Raw genomic sequence first — 6,000 nt, forward strand, 5'->3', positions numbered from 1 at the left:
TGATTTTACCGACTGTCACGTATCATAGTGTTTTGTGGTTTGGCGACTTCAGACAATTTACATACCATATACACCACCTTAGCATAGCTTGGGTATTGCTGGGTATTACCTTTCTCATATGGCATGCTTACCCGTATCGCGAACTTCTTGTGTCATCTCTGATTCGCAATGATTTATATATACATGGCTATTTTGTAGTTTACGTGCAATGAAATGTGTCCAGCCAGAAAATCGAGACTGGCTCTCACTTTTATAACGCTTCCCATTACGAACAAATGTAAATCATCATTGTACCTGCAGAGGTCACATCAAGATGAATTTTCATAATCAGTCCATAAACAATATGACCAAGACATGATAAAGCAAGGTATTGCGCCCTTGTGTAATCGTGACAATCTACTAGTTTCAAGGTGATAAAGACAAGAAATCTTACCGGCAATGTTTCACACTGCCTATTATTATCAGCAGCAGCACCACTGCTCCAAAGACAGCTACCACCACAATGCTCACTGAAACAGAACAATTTGAAATAAATTGGGTATCATGCCTCTATAGGTCACGGATAACTATGTGCCCTGCTATAATTATAATATCACACCTGTAATGTATATCCGTTCACATTCATGACACAAAAGGCAATTGATGTGTCATTATTTCCATCATACAGAAATACTCATAAGGGGGTGGTGGGATAGCCCAGTGGTTAAAGCGTTCGCTCTTCACGCCGAAGACCCGGGTTCGATTCCCCACATGAGTACAATGTGTGAAGCTCATTTCTGGAGTCCCCCGCTGTGATATTGCCGCCTGCTGGAATAGTGATAAAAGCGGCGTAAAACCAAACTCACTCACTTACTAATACAATACATCGTTGCATGTTTCCTACATCTGTGATACTATCTTACACGACGTTGGGTTGTTTTTATCACAGTTTATAGAAATCCCTCTCTTGACTGACTTAAATATCATCACGTCTGCTATAGCGCCCTCGTTCGAATCGAAAGCGTTCGGTCGGTGCTTCTCTCATATTTGGGAACATGATCACAAGAAAGAAAATGCTGCTCAAGACAATCTATCATTCATGTGTTCATTGAACAGGATCAGAAAGTTATTTGTGCACTGGCGCTTGGTGCTACACTTCTTCTGATACCTTTTAGTGTTTCATAACGTAATTACGCTACACGTTTACATCGTATGCTCAGTTTATTATCTGGCCCTCAGGAAGCTTGTCCACTGTGGTAACACCCTCAGCATTGTTGGACGCAGGGGACATATTCATTTCAGCTGAGCGGACAGACTTTGCCTGATTTAGTAGTGATATATATATTTTCAGAATTTCCTCTGTTTGGATTCATCCATAGTCCATGGACTAATAAATAGTCCAAGAACCGTTGTGGATCAACTTCCAAAAGAGCTTTAATTGCTAGAACCTTGTGTTCAGAATATGGCGCTCAGTTATCCTTCTTTCCAGTTGTACTTATACCTCCGTTGTTAGCTTCAGGTGCTAAAACTACTGACTGTCCTTATTACATTAAATGATGATGATAGGATATGTATATAGCACACATATCTACGCAACTAGTACATGCTAAAGGCGCTTGAGTGTTCCCTTGATCAACGGATGGTTCTGGCATTCTTTTAACCATCTCAACTCCCTGGGGAGTTTTCAACTCTTGCAGCCTGTTAGGCGCAGTGAGTTATCACACCGCCTCATCCTCACAAGGCACCCATTTGCAGCTGGGTGAACTAGGGACACATAGTCACAGTAATTTGTCCAATGATACTGCACGTTACTATACCCGCAACTAGGTATCTGCACGTGTCCACCATCTGGTCACCTACCGTCGGATGAATGGGTTCTTTTTGACTGCACAGGATTGTGTACTGCACACAAGGGGTGGTGACAACACTGAAAGAGCCTGCAAGTAATATTAGCTCCAAGGTTTTTATACCCGGTCACAAATGGGGATCGATCCAGGCACCTTTCGCTTACTAGCACGGCTCCTTAGACAGCTCGCCCACCATACATTAAATGCAACCCAGCTGCACATTAGCGATGAAGAGGTCAGATAATCGTTCTCGAAGACTGCCCGCCAATACAAACGATGTCAGTGAAGCGCAGCGTCAGGTTATCAGTGACGATAAGACATGTCTACTTTGAATTCTTACCTACAAACATTGACTTGACAGGAGATTGCTGTAAAGGTGCCGGCGTCGGAGCCCTGGTACTCCCGGATCCGTGATCAGTGGTCTGTTCAGAGGAAGTGGAAGTGGTTTTGGGCTCAGAAGAGATGGTAGTGGTTTTCGGTACAGGGTCGCTGGAAGTGTTACCCGTGTTATGCGTTTCAGTAACCCCACTGTCAGTGCTGTTCCGCGAAGAGGGGTTAGTGGTTGGGGGCGCGACGGTTGTTGTAGGGTTTGGTGTCCCTTCCGAACAGTATAGGCTCAGGAATCCTGAGATACATGAACAATGTTTTTAGTGCTCTATGTTTAGAAAACCGTGCATTAAAATAGCTGTACAACAAATATTTCAACATGCAACATATGAAAAGAGATATTGCCACAGTCATGAATATTGATAGTTATTCGTTGAAGTTGGGGAAATCTGAGACCGATCATGTCAAAGCAAAGAAAATATTGCATTTGTAAAAATCCCAGTTCGAAATGGCTACCTACGCTTATCGTGCTTCTGATGAGACCCAAAAGCTCATATACAAACGACTGTATAAACAAATTACAAACAGATCTTTGCAGTGTAAGATATGACCCAAATCTTTGCAAATATTTCACTTAGTGATAGAGATATATAGCCATCGTTCTCTCGAACAGGGTAAAGTGGGGAAGTATGTTTCGCAATAGGCACTTATTTATAATGATTAGGGATTATTTCTTGGCTTTCCATTGCACTGAATCTTTGGAAGGTTTTGCGGGTATTGAGATGAGGCAAATTGTGCAGAAGCAATGCACAATGCTATATCTGCACACTACAAAACTGATTCTTTCGAGACTGTCGCTTTCTGAAATAGAGGCGAATCAACCGCAAGGTGACGGATCAAGCGATATTGTTTATCCAGTACTCTACCGCTATGATATTACCCAACAATTTGCATATATGAAATCCTGACCAAGAGAATATAAGAACTCTCATGCTGTAATCATTGAAACACGTGTGCTATGTAGGTTTACCTTCAGATGATGTCTGAACCAAGAGAACACAGAAATCCGCTACAGCATCAGAGCCCTTCGTGAGGGTGAGGAAAACCATCTGTCCTGGCCCGATCCGTCCTGTAGTGTTTGAGGGTGTCTTGTCTGCACAGTTATAGGTGTGATCAATGGACGGTGAGAAGTACAGGGTAGCATCACACTCTGAACTGGCTCCCTGTACTGTCAACTGAAGATCAACAGCGCCACCCTGCGCCCTAAGCTGGCACACGCACCTTCCTTGATAATTAACTGCTTTAGCAGTGTCAAGATAGATGGCAGTTCCACTACCAAAGCTTCTCTCACATATATTCACAACTGAAATGAGATAAATATATTTTTTAGGTATTGTGCCTTCGGGGAAATCCCTTAGTTTGATATAGACATCGTTTTCTTACCCCGTATGCTTTTAAATTTTGATTGATTGTGGTTCGAATACCTTAATAAACCTTCGAATGATCTTAAATTATATGTCATTTAATATGAGTATACAATGGAAAAGCACCTGTGAAGATCCGGGTTAGAACTGATCTTCAATAACCCATGCTTGTCGTAAGAGGGGACTACCGGGATCGGATGATCAGACTCGCTGACACATGTCATCATTTCCCAATTGCTTAGATCGATGCCCATGCTGTTGATCACTGGGTTGCCTGGTCCAGAGTCGATTATTTACATACCGCCGCCATATAGCTGGAATATTGCTGAGTGCTGCGTAAACCTAAACTCACTTACTCACTATATCAGAAAAAGCATACCTGTATCCCCAGTTGTAGATTGACAAACAGGTTCTGCAACCAACAACAATATTTTCAGACTTCATTATCATGTCTTTCAGACATAAGTACAGGTTTTGTTACTTACTAAGGCACATATTGCCCGTTTCTATAATATACACCAATAGGCAATTATAAGGGAACATGGGAACGTATTAATGTGTTGCTAGTATCTACCAGAATGTTGCTCCTAGAATGAATTCCTCATGAACTTGAATCTTTGGCAGATTCATACACAGAGAAATGAACGCTGAATAAAAGTTAAAGACATAGAACATTTGATATTTATGAATATACTTTGGGAAGTAACTAATTCTGTCCAAAAGTGTCAATCACACACTAACCTATAACCTGTGGCTTTTGAACTGTAACCACTGTCGTGGTTGTCTCTTTTGTGTCCGTTTGCCCGGATCCTGCAGATGTGGTGATGTTAGTGGTACTGGTCGTCACCTGGCTCCCTGTGCTGTTTGTAACAGGCACAGTTGTTGTAGCAGGCACCCGGGGAGTGGGGGTAGGTTTCAGTGTACCTGCATTGCAGGTTAAACTCAGAGATCCAGCTGAAATATTTAAAACGAAAGGTATGTTTGACCAACTCTTGTTGGGCAGATCTACATGAGCTTAAGAACTGGAGACAAAAACGTTTCAATAATCACAAGAAATCTCCGCTAAAAAAAAAGTCAGTTGTTCTTTTCCGACCATAGCATCAGCATGTTTGTAACTTCATTTCTCATCACGTTCTTAATTCTAAAGGGTGGTGGGGTAGCCTAGTGGTTAAATGTTTGCTCGTCACGCCGAAAACCCAGGTTCGATTTCGATGGTGTCCCCCGCCGTGATTATTACTAAAAGCGGCGTAAAACTCGCCTAATTCCAAGAGGTACTCGTACTAACTCATTCGTAATATATCCGTTAACATCGACTGCACTTTCAAGCGCGTCATACAGACTTCGGCGAGACGGATGGACTAGTTTGCACCTGTCAGTTTTGCTGATCGAAGATTGGAATATGATTTTATGATTTTGATTCTTAGTTTGTCAGCACTATACTCAACAACAAGGCAAATGTCCTTGAGTCGTGTCACAAAGAATTACCCCGACCTCACGATGAGGCTAAATATATAGATAAAGATATGCATAAAGTTTTATTGATACAAATCGTGATCGCAATGGTAACAACAGGTTCTTAAATGTTAACAAATCAGTTAAAAGTTAAACTATCACCATGATAATGGTTATCCAGTGAGACATTTATGTGATGATACTCAAAAGATGTAAATATGACATTGTGATTGAGAGAATGGTAGTCCACTGTAAAATGACAGTTGTGCGGTTTTAAATACGTGTGCTACGTAGGTTTACCTCCTGATGATGTCTGAACTAAGAGAACACAGAAATCCGCTACAGCATCCGAGCCCTTCGTGAGAGTGAGGAAAACCATCTGTCCTGATTCGATCCGTCCTGTAGTGTTTGAGGGTGTCTTGTCTGCACAGTTGTAGGTGTGATCAATGGACGGTGAGAAGTACAGGGTAGCATCACACTCTGAACTGGCTCGCTGTACTGTCAACTGAAGATCAACAGCGCCACCCTGCGCCCTAAGCTGGCACACGCACCTTCCTTGATAATTAACTGTTTTAGCAGTGTCCAGATAGATGGCAGTTCCACTACCAAAGCTTCTCTCACATATATTCACAACTGAAATGACATAATTATACATGTATGTTTCGAACGTACAATAGGAAATGTATGATAATTGAACACGTCACAACTTAATTCTGGAAACCCAAAAGTCCAGAATCTCTTCGCAAACACCGTTGCTTCGACCTGTGATTTGTTGCCTGCACGGAAAAGTTTCGTCCTTTGGTATTCTTTCTTTATTCGTTATTACAACCTCATATAACCCGACCTATTTACCCCAACACTTTCAGCTTCGACATAACAATGATTAGAGTTATATATCTTCACCATCTTTGTCTCTCTGAAGAGTAGAATTAGTTCTCTCGTCAGTTCGGCAATAGTCTTCCATTATGTGA

The sequence above is a fragment of the Haliotis rubra genome, unplaced genomic scaffold, assembly GCF_003918875.1.
Source record: "Haliotis rubra isolate DU_JTF1 unplaced genomic scaffold, ASM391887v1 Scf209, whole genome shotgun sequence".
NCBI classification, from domain to species: domain Eukaryota; kingdom Metazoa; phylum Mollusca; class Gastropoda; order Lepetellida; family Haliotidae; genus Haliotis; species Haliotis rubra.